Source organism: Onychomys torridus, unplaced genomic scaffold (assembly GCF_903995425.1).
Source record: "Onychomys torridus unplaced genomic scaffold, mOncTor1.1, whole genome shotgun sequence".
NCBI lineage: Eukaryota > Metazoa > Chordata > Mammalia > Rodentia > Cricetidae > Onychomys > Onychomys torridus.
Genome location: NW_023412584.1, coordinates 1 through 12,321, shown reverse-complemented (window position 1 = coordinate 12,321; position 12,321 = coordinate 1).

Here is a 12,321-nt window from a genome sequence, read left to right as displayed (position 1 = left end):
AAGAACAAGTAGGATATTACATTATAATTTCCTTGGCTTGTTGCCAGGTTATGGAAAAATCCTTCTTTAAATCTTTACTATTGACATGATGTTTTTTATGAAATTTGAGCCCTCCAGCACATTTACTATCAATAGTTTATCAGTCCTGTGATTACCTTGTGCTAAAGGGCCTGGCAGACCTGTATGGGATCAGATATGAGTTATATAAAAGGGATGCTTTCGATTCCTGACTATATTAACTTGTAACTGAAAAATAACAATGTTAATTCTGACTCATAAGGGATACATTCTGCAGTCTCAATATGTAAGACTATTCTTTCAGCATACTGAGAGTCAGTAACTATGTTGAGAGGTTCCAAAATATCTATTACTGCCATCAGAAGAGCATACAATTCTGATTTTTCAACCACATTATAAAAACTTTGAACCAATTTACTTAAATTTTCTGATTTGTAGCCTGCCTAACCTTGCTTGTTTGCATCTGTATAAAATGTATGAACTCCAGATATGGGTTTTTCTTAAATGATGTGAAGCAGAATCCAATCAGCTCTCTTTATAAGTTGGATTCTATCAATTTTAGGATATTTGCTGGTAATCTCTCCAAAAAAAATTACTGCAAGCTCTTTGCCAAGGTTCATTTTCTGTCCATAATTTGTCAATGTTGTCCTTAGTTAAAGGTACTACAATTTCTGCTGAGTCTATTCCTGCTAATTGACGAAGTCTCAATTTTCCTCTTAAAATCAAGTCAGAGATCTGTATCTGTATGATCTGTATCAGAGATATCAATGGAGGGTTATCCCACAGTGAATGTTAAATAGCTCAACCCTGTGTGAATACTTTGTATGGCAGCCATTGGAAGTAATACATAAACAGTTTCCTAAATCTAAAACTTATCATTATGTGGACAATATTTTACTAGCTGATTCAAATATAGATATTTAGAAAGAATGTTTGAATAAGTAAAGAACATTTTGCCTTAGTAGGGATTACAAATTGCTCCTGAAAAGATACAAAGAGGAGACCCTATTACTTATTTAGGATATAAAATAGGTCTACAAAATATTAGACCTCAAAAAGTTCCAATAAGGAGAGATCGATTACAGAGTCTTAATGATATTCAATGTTTATTCAGAGACATTTCCCATCTATGAAATGTTGTTGGGGTAAAAATGATGAACTGAGTAATCTGTTCAAAATCTCTGAAGGCAAGAAGGGTTTAAATACTCCAAGAGAATTATTAGTTTTTAGACTCAAGTTTTCCTGTGTCCTGTCCTGTTGCACAGCCGCTCAGACCCAAATAAACATACAGAGGCTTATATTTTTTACAAAGTGTATGGACATGGTTCATGCTTATTGATGACTATTTCTTACACTTAAATTAACCCATAATTCCTGTATATGGTTAGCCATGTGCCTTGTACCTCTTCTCAGTTCTACCTTGTCATCTTGCTTCTTCTGTGTCTGGCTGGTACCTCCAGACTCAGCCTTCCTTTCCCAGAATTCTCCTCATCTGCTTATCCTACCTATACTTCCTCACTGGCTATTGGCCAATCAGCATTTTTTATGAAACAATCACAACACACATTCACAGCATACAGAATGACATTCCACAACATTTCCCCTTTTCTGTCTAAACAAAGGAAGGTTTTAACTTTATGATAGTAAAATTACATATACTAGAACAGTTACCAAGAAAGAATTACAGTTACAATATCTAGTCTATATTCTGCAAAATTAAAAAATTCTATCATCTCTCCTATATTTTTGACTCTAAAGTTTCACATCTAATTTATCTTTTTCATAACTAAAGAAAATTATAACTACCTAGTCTTCATCTACATCAAAGACCCAGAAGGATATAACATTACCTAAGTAAACAGGAAATGCATTGTAAGCAACTTCTTAAATTATGGAAATGACAGAGACAGCTGCCTGACTAAACAGTCATCCAATGTTCCTCTGCAACGCTGGGGCATCCATAGACCTAGAGACTCTCTGTCACTTCTCTCTGAGTCTTGTAAAATGTCTGCTGTTTCTTCTGTGAAGTTGGAACCTGAAGGACCATCTTGCATTGCTAAGTTTACGGGTCACTTTCCTGTATGTCCAGTTTATACATTTTGTCAAGCAGTCCAGGCAAGAACAGTATCTTGCCCAAATGTCTTACTTTAGCCATGAAGAAGATAAACTGCTTATGGAGTGTCTTCAGTGCCCATCTTTCTCTGAAATAAATCAGTGCTGCCAGGAACAAATGTGTCTTACTATCCAGAAAGTCTAAGTTTTTAAAACATTTTAAATCCCATATAATTGGAAGTGTTTGAAGATACCTAATTGAATTATATCTATGTATACCTAGAAAACTTAACATGACTCTAAGTTTGACTATCATAGAAGACTACTTATTAACTTGTATTTCTTAATTATCCCTTACAATTTAAAAGAGTTACATAAACATAATACCTTAAACAAGAGTAGAAATATATATATATATATATATATATATATATTAACAAAATCAACTCTAAATTCGCAACAATAAACTAAAATCCATAGCAATCTAAAACATTTTTTAAAAAGTTGTGTTCTTGAAAAGTAAGTTCAATGATCCACCCTTTCTTCCTATCATATCTATATCCTATCCCCTACTTTCTTTTAGAAAGATATTGACTATGACCAATAGCAATTTGTAACCAATCTCTTAGAGGGACAAACATCCATAATCCATTATCTTCTAATGTGGGCATAGTGTTCTAGGCTACTTTGTGCTGATAGGGGGTGCTGGTAGTCTTATGGGGATCCTGAGAAAATTAAGAATTATGGTCAAGTCCTGACTGGAATAGTCTGTATTCTCTGAGCCAGTTGCCTTGAATCCATTCTGGATGTTGGATCATCTGGACCATGGTGTCATCAGAGACCTTTCAGGGTGTCTTGGATGGTTAAACCATATTAGCATGGAAGCAATCCACAGGTTCTCATCTTCTGTGGAAACAAAAGCAGAACCTCTTTTCCAAAGCAATGTATCCTTAGACATAAATTTTGAAGTTGATGTCATCATAGAACTCTCATCCAGTGACTGATGGAAGCAGATGCAGAGATCCACAGCCAAGACCCAGGTGGAGCTCCAGGAGTCGAACTGGCAAGAGAGAGGAAGGATTATATGAGCAAGAGATATTGACACCATGATTGGAAAATGCACAGGGACAAATAGCCAGACTAGTGGAAACATATGAACTATGAACCAATAGCTGAGGAGCACCCATGGAACTGAATCAGGCCCTCGGGATAAGTGAGACAGTCAATTGGCTTGAACTATTTAGGAGGCCCCCAGGCAGTAGGACCAGGACCTGTCCTTAGTGCATGAGCTGGCTTTTTGGAACCTAGGGCCTATGCTGGGACGTTTTGCTCAGCCTAGGTGAAGGGAAGAGGGGACTGGACCTGCCTCTACTGAATCTACCCTGCTGAGCTGAATCCCCAGGGGAGTCCTAGCCTTGGAGGAGGTGGGAATGGGGAGGTGTATTAGGGGGAGGCGGGAGGCAGGAGGACAGGGGAATCCATAGATAATATGTAAAATTAAATTAATTATAAAATTTTTTAAAAAAGAAAACTAATTTGGAAGTTGAGATACCTTTAAAATTTACATATATATTTAACTCTAAGCATGTGAAGGACCAATATGACAAAAACGTAAAGTCCCTGAAAAAAGAAATTGAAGAAGATGTCAGAAAATGGAAAGACCTCCCATGCTCATGGATAGGCAGGATTAACATAGTAAAAATGGTGATCTTACCAAAAGCGATCTACAGATTCAAAGCAATCGCAATCAAATTACTAACACAATTCTTCACAGATCTGGAAAGAATAATACTCAACTTCATATGAAAAAACAAAAAACCCAGGATAGCCAAAAGAATCTTGTACAATAAAACAACCTCTAGAGGCATCACAATCCCCAACCTCAAGCTCTACCATAGAGCTACTGTAATAAAAACAGCTTGGTACTGTCATAAAACCAACATGTGGACCAATGGAATCAAATTGAAGACCCTGACAATAACCCACACACCTATGAACATATAATTTTTGACAAAGAAGCCAAAAGTGTACAATGGAAAAAAGAAAGCATCTTCAACAAATGGTGCTGGCATAACTGGATGTCAATGTGTAGAAGGCTCTAAATACATCCATATCTGTCACAATGCACAAAACTTAAGTCAAAGTGGATCAACGATCTCAACATAAATCCAGTTACAATGAACCTGATAGAAGAGAAAGTAGGGAGTAGTCTTGAACGCATTGGCACCAGAGATCACTTTCTAAATATAACACCAGTAGCACAGACACTGAGAGAAACAATCAATCAATGGAACCTGTTGAAACTGAGAAGCTTTTGTAGAGCAAAGGACATGGTCAACAAGACAAAGCGACAGCCTACAGAATGGGAAAAGATCTTCACCAACCCCACATCTGACAGAGGACTGATATCCAGAAGATATAAAGAACTGAAGACATTAGATATCAAAATGCCCAACAATCCAATTAAGAAATGGGATGTAGAAGTGAACAGAGAATTCACAGCAGAGGAAGCTCAAATGGCTGAAAGACATTTAAGGAATTGCTCAACATCCCTAATTATCCGGGAAATGCAAATCAAAATGACTCTGAGATACCACCTTACACCTGTGAGAGTGGCTAAGATCAAAAACACAGAAGACAGCTTATGCTGGAGAGGATGTGGAGCAAGGGGAACTCTCCTCCAGTGCTGGTGGGAATGCAAGCTTGTACAGCCACTTTGGAAATCAATATGGCATTTCCTTAGAAAAATGGGAATCCATCTCCCCCAATACCCAGCTATAGCACTCTTGGGCATATACCCAAAGAATGCTCAATCATACCACAAGGGCATTTGCTCAGCTATGTTTGTATCAGCTTTGTTTGTAATAGCCAGAACCTGGAAACAACCTAGATGCCCTTCAACTGAAGAATGGATAAAGAAAATATGGTACATATACACAATGGAGTACTACTCAGCAGAGAAAAACAATGACATCATGAGGATTGCAGGCAAATGGATGGATCTAGAAAAAATCATCCTGAGTGAGGTAACCCAGACTCACAAGGACAAACATGGAAAGAAATCACTCATAGGAGGATACTAGATATAAAACAAAGATGACTAGACTGCTACACAACTCCAGGGAGGCTACCTAGAAAACAGGACCCTAGGAAAGACCCAGGGATCATCCAATGACAGAGAAATGGATGGGAACTACATGGACAACCTGGACGACAGTGGGAGTGGTGAAGGGCAAGGTTTAAGGGAAAGAAAGCTTTGGGAAGCAGGAGATCCCAGCTGGATCAGGAACAGAAGGCTAGAACATGGAGTGACAGACCATGATGAATTAGGACCATATGGGAACGGGAGTGGGCAGAGGGTTGGAGAGGTCCCCTTATATCCACTGTTATGCATCCTTTGTGGACTGCTGGAAGAGGTCTAGAGAAAGCCTGATCTGACCTAGTGTGGTGATCAGATGGCCAAATACCCTACCAGCTGAGCTGGAACTCTCATCCAATGACTGATGGAAGTGGATGCAGAGATCCTCGGCCACGCCCCAGGTGAAGCTCCAGGTGTCCAATTGTCAAGAAAGAGGAGGGATTGTAAGAGCATGAATTGTTGAGCCCAAGATTGGAAAAAGCACAGGGACAAATAGCCAAACGAATGGAAGCACATGAATTATGAACCAAATGCTGTGGAGCCCCCAGCTGGATCAGGCCCTCTGGATAAGTGAGACAATTGAATAGCTTGAACTGTTTAGGAGCCATCCAGGCTGTGGGACCCGGACCTGTCCTTAGTGCATGAGCTGGCTGTTGGCAACCCTGGGCTTACACAGGGACACTTTGTTCAGCCTGGAAGGAGGGAAATGGACCTGCCTGTACTGAATCCACCAGGTTTGAATGAATCCCCAGGGGAGTCTTGGCCCTGGAGGAGATGGGAGTGGAGGGGAAGGGATGGGGGAGGTTGTAGGTAGGGGCAGGAGGTGGGAGGACGGGGGAACCCATGGCTGATGTGTAAAATTAAAACACATAATAATAATAGTAAACAAAGAGAGAAAAAGAATGTGGACAATGAGTTGGGTAAAGAGAGACAGTCACTGATGAGTTGGCTCTTTGAATGAAAAGGCAGAAAATGGAAACAGCAAATTGAGAAGAGAATGAACAGCTTGATAGACTCACGAAAGGAATCACTTTGATCTAAGGAGGAGTCAGCAACAACTGATCACAGTGTCTGAAATGATCTGTGAACGTGTTCAATATCCTGACGAAATCCAGACCTTAATGGAAGCTAATGAGCAACATGAAGTTTATAACCAAGAAATGAGAAAGACATCTCAGTGTCAGTATAGGAAATGGTGATGCTGAATGGCTCTAACAGACTGAAAGCTATTGTGCATCAACAGATACTATTGTGGACCAGATTGAAAGAGAGAATGGCCATTAACAATTCAAGTACAAGAGCTCACAGACCTTGCAAATGCCTGTGATGAAGAGGATATCCAATCATGATGGCTGTGGAAGGAATCACAGAAGAATGGAATGTGCTTTTCTTAATTGATACACTTTCTTCTCATTTAATATTCTCACTAAACCTTAATTATGTTTTAGATTTTAAGAATTTACAGCATAGAATAACATTTATATTTCCTTTCTAAAGTTTATTCTATGACCTGCCTAAAAAACTTCTAAAATTGTTATCTGTAGTCCTGAAGAATTTTTGTTTATTAGTCAAGAGCTTTCCAGTCCAGATTAATCAGGAATGAGATTAGGAAAAAGACCTACCAAGATCATGTAGAAAGACTTTATACAGTGACTCTTTCTGTGGCTAATTGCCATGTTCCAGTCTCGCTGAATTCCTCACTGTACACTATCAAGAAGGTAGAATTATGGAGGTTGCTACTTGTGAACACTCTGAGATCAATGGATTAATAATGCTTACTGTTATCCAGGTGGTAGATCACGCCTTTAATCCAAGCACTCGGGGAGGCAGAAGCAGGTAGATCTCTATGAGTTTGAAGCCAGAATGGTCTAGAGAGTGAGTTTCAGGACAGCCATGGCAACACAGAGAAACTGTCTCTAAAAAACATAAAAAGGAATAATAATAATAATAATAATAATAATAATTCTTACAATTAAAGGTAATACTTCTAGTGTCAACACTTCTAGCCCAGCTCATGTAAATCTTATTGGCATTTAGGAATTGTTTATTATCTAGGAAGCTCAGATTATCTATATTTTATAGACATATCCAAAGAACTAGGCTTGGCAACTCTGCATCTGGATTGGTTGTGGTTTGTGTGATGGTTCCCATGTTCTAGTAAAGTCATGAGTCTTGGACCAGAACCTTGGATCACCTTACTAAACCAGCACAATCTCTAACTACAATCTAATCATTTGTCCTTATCACATACACATACCATTGCACAGGGTCTGCTCATTAAGCTTATTTTAGAATGAGGCATTCATTCTCTTTTATTGAGTTTTAAGACTTTTAAGAACTTCTATTTAAAGTTAGGAGAACAAGTTACATGTTTGAGTATGTTCTCATGGTAGCTGTTCCCTTTATTTTCCTAAAAATGTAATGTCTCTGCCTAGAAAAGGTCAAAGCAATGATGAGTAAAATTAAATATATGAAAAAGTTAAAAAAAAACAATGAAAAAATTACATATTTATTTAACTCAGCAGTTTTCACAAGCAAATGTCTCTCTGAAGTTAAAAACCCCAAAGACAGCTTGGGGATTTAGCTCAATGGTACAGCACTTGCCTAGCTCAGTCTTCAGCTCTGAAAAAACAAAAACCAACAACAAAAAAACCAAATACAATATAATCCAGCTTTGCTGTGTGATTTCCATCTCTACATTGTTTGTTTTTTTATATTACTTTTACTGTCTCTTTAAAAGACTTTATGTTTTAAAACTCTCTCTTTACATAACTGTCTATATTCATTTTCCTGTGTCTTCTATGCCTACATACATTTTTAAACACACTGTATAATGTTTAGTGTTTATTTCATCTGAATCTGTATTATTGTGAATCTATTGCTTTTAAACTGTGGTTAGAACAGAAGCAGCAGCCTTGGCTGTTGACTCTGCCCACCTCAGCTTTGCAACATGGTGGTGGTATATTTACTGTCAGCTCTGGGAGACAGGCAGACCACCAACTCTCGGAAGTAGAGGGTCTATGCCTCTATTAAAGCATCATGTAGCTCAGAAACCGCTTTTTTCCCTCTCTACTAGTAAAGGCTAATCCACCACGCTCCACACTGTGCTGTTGGGAGCTGCCGCTATGTCCCGTAGCAGGAATCCACAACCAGCAGCCTTGCTGCTCAGCTCATGGTGGCTGGCAGCCAGCTCCATCCTGCAGGCAGCTGCTGGGAGTTGAGTCTGCACTGTTGCTGGTGTGAGACTGTGAGACTAGGAAGCCTAATGTGGCTTCATTTCTGTGCAGTCAGAATCTTTAAGCTTTCTTAGGTCTATGTGGAGCAATGCCCAATGGTGAGGTGCCATTTGTAGCTGGAAGTTTTCCTGTGTCTCAACAGACTGGTTGTCAGGACAAATCTCTCCCTCTCCCATTGCCCAAATAAACACACAGAGGCTTACATTAATTACAACTGCTTGGTCATTTAGCTCAGGAGTATTACTGACTAGCTCTTATGTTTAATTTAACCCATAATTCTTATCTATGTTTAGCCACGTGGCTTGGAACCTTTTTACAGTTCTGCCTTGTCTTCTTGCGTCCTCTGTGTCTGGCTGGCAACTCCTGACTCAGCTTTTCTCTCCCTAGAATTCTCCTTGTCTACCTATACTTCCTGCCTAGCTACTGGCCATTCAGCACTTTATATATCAACCAATCAGAGCAACACACATTCACAGCAAACAGAAAGACATCCCTTTTCTTTTTTTCAAAAAGCAAGGTTTTAACTTTAACACAGTAAAATTACATATCACAAAACAGTCATCAAGCAAGAATTATAGTTATGATATCTAGTCTATTTGTATTTGGCAAAATTAAAGATGATATCCTACCTATCTTATATTTATGAGTTCAAGGTTTCATATCTAACTTATCTTTTATCATAACTAAGGAAATTATAACTAGTCTTCAAGTACATCAAAGACCTCAGTAGGATACAATATTAACTGAAAAACAGGAGAGGGAGGCAAGCAACCTTCAGGAGTCTCACAAGAGTAGACACAGACAGCTGGCAGCCTGGACAGTCATCCAAAGTTCCTCTGTAAAGTTGTGACATCTGTCTTCAGTCCTCAGGGCTAGAGTCTCTCAGTCATTTCTCTCTGTGTCCTGTAGAATGTCTGGCAGTTTCCTCTGCGAAGCTGAAGGACCATTTTGCCAAGCTAAGTTCAGTGGTCACCTTCCTATGGGTCCTGCATGTCCAGTCAATCAAGCAGTCCAGGTAAGAACAATTTCTTGTCCAAATAGCTATTTTTGCCAAGAAGAAGATGAACTCTGTATAGAGTGTCTTCAATGCCCATTCTCCTCTCTGAAGTAAATCGCAGTTTCCAGGAACAAACATGCATTGTCCAGAAGTTCTAAATGTTTTTAAAACATTTTAAATGCCATATTCTGTAGTTCTTTGAAGTGTTGGAGATTACCTATCTATCTGAAATCTATATATGTATACCTAGAAAACATGACTACAAGTTGACTATCATAGAAGACTAATTATTAATCTATATTTAATTATCCATTACAATTAAAATGAGTTGTATAAAAATAATACCTTAAACAAGAGTAGAAATATATACATGGTATAACAAAATTAACATTAAATTTGTATCAATAACCTAAAATCCACAGCAATGTAAAATATTTCAAACAAGCTGTCACTCTTTAAAAATAGGTTCAACAATCTACTCTTTTATACTATCATATCTATATCCTATCCCCCTTTCTTCTTTTAGAAAGATATTGACTTTGACCACCCACCAGGAGAAAAGAAAGTCAAAGAGACTACTCTGGTCCACCTGGGATGAAGATCCAACTATGTGCAGTTGCAGGCTGAGCATTGCAGCACAGGCCTAAGCCAGAGGGCCTGCAATGCCACAAGCAACTTTTTATTGAATTGTTGCCACAATCATTGGAGCACCAATTGCAGACCAATTGCTAAACAGTCTTATTAAAAAAACTCAGAGCCAGAAATTGGGATAAAGCCTGAGATAGATCAGAGGATTAGGAAAAGCCACAATTAACCTCACCTGACTAACTCTGCAACTTCCAATGCTAGCTACTTTCTGTCTACACACCTATATGCCTTTCTGTTCTGTTCTCTCATTTGCTCCCCTAGCCCAGATACATCACTTTCTGTCTCTCTGTACAGAACTCCAGACCTCTATGGTTAGTGCTGGGATTAAAGGCATGTATCACCATGCCAGGCTCTGTTCCCAGTGTGTCCTTGAACTCACAGAGAACCAGACAGATCCCTGCCACCCAAGTGAGAGGATTAAAGGCATGTGCTACCATTGTCTGACTTCTACATAGTGGCTAGCTTTTTCCTGTGATCTCCTGACAAAATTTATTGGGGGATACAGTATATTGGGGGACACAATACATCACAACAGTGGACCCAATGTTCAAGGAATATAGTGTATCATGACAATATGTTGATTCATACTGGGTAAAAGAATATCGTACAAGGTCAAAGTTCAGATTCAAACAGGAAACTTGATTTCTTCACTGACATAAAGTTGATCATTTAGAAATCAATTCAACAGAACCATTATTTTCATCAGAAAGAGATAGAAAGTATTCAAAGTCAACCATGGACATAATAAATTCATTCAGACATACATTTGTAGAAGAAAGAATATTTGGTGACTCATGGAACCATATAAGGCAAAACAATTGACAGTCTCTAGTCTACAGAGCATTGTGCCTGGTATTGTGACTTGGTCAGGCCTGCCATGGGCCTTTTCTGTTCCTTTTCCATTTCATCTACTATTGCACCATCTGGTTTCACCTGTTTGTATCATCATAAATGGCTTTCTCAAAAGAAGTTTCTTGGTTCACATTAGTGACCAAATCCAACAAGAGAATTTCCTGCCTTGGGATATTGTTCTCTTTGATCTTGGATGAAGTCATACTGCCTGTGGCTGGAGAAGATCATAGAAAATATTTTTCATCTGTCTTGTGATTGTTAATGTGGGGCCTGAGATTCAAAGCCTGTGGGAAGAAATTATTGGATAATTCCACAGGGGAGTGAAGAGTCTTGTCAGGAAGAACTTGGGATGATTCAAAGGATAGCTCCAGTCACCAATAAAATTATAAACAAACATGCACACACATGTGAGCTATGCACATCCATGCTGGATGCTTGGAGTTCACATTATTGTGCTCATGAATGTCCAGTTACATTGTTAATATGCTGTTCTCTTGGATTTTTATCTCTTGCTTTCTGCAGATTCCTATTCTTGTGTGCTCCTACAGCAGCAGTGAGTGCTTAGTCAGAAGGAATTACCGATTAACTGGTAAAGGAAATGTGGTGATTACTGGTTTTTTTCCTGCTTTTGCTATCCATCCACTCAACAAGACAATTGATTGGCGGATGACTAAATTTAACAGAGATTTTATGGTTGAGTATGTCTTTTTTCCATTTATTCATTGTCTCTACTTATGCCCTGGGGGGAGTACATAGTTCAATATCATTATTCGTCTCTTCCATCCCTAGATCTCTTCTGTGGTGCTGTCTTCTCAGTGACTCATCTTGTGCTTTCAAGCGGAAAATGGCATTTTGGGTTTTATTCTTTTTCTTTTCTACAGTAGGCATCGGGAATATCCCCCATATTCTCAGCTAAGCCTCTATCTCCTCAGGATTTGGATGATTTCAATATTAGCTCTACTGTAGATGGGTTAGATAATAGAAGGATGATAGAGTATTTCATGGGAATCTAGACGTCTAGCTGTGCTCTTGTGAGAAGAATTGAATGCCATTGAAGTTACTGACCAGTGATTTTGTTGTGTGTTAGTGACAAGTGTTATCTGTATATGCTACTCAAGATTTGGAAGCAGGGGTGTCAGAATTAGACTTTGGGACCAATTTTTCTGCTTTAGAAATGCCTTCACCTGTCTCAGATTCTTTTATCTGTCTTCTAGTAGTTGTATTATCTGATAACTTGGATGCTTACCTGTTAGTTCCATGAAAATACAGTGTGTACTTGTTCATAGTTATGAATGTATTTCTGTGTGCCCCTTAATTGCAATGAGGCTTCTGATTACTGCTTTTAGTTATTCTCAAAGATATAAGATTCTCTCTCTTTT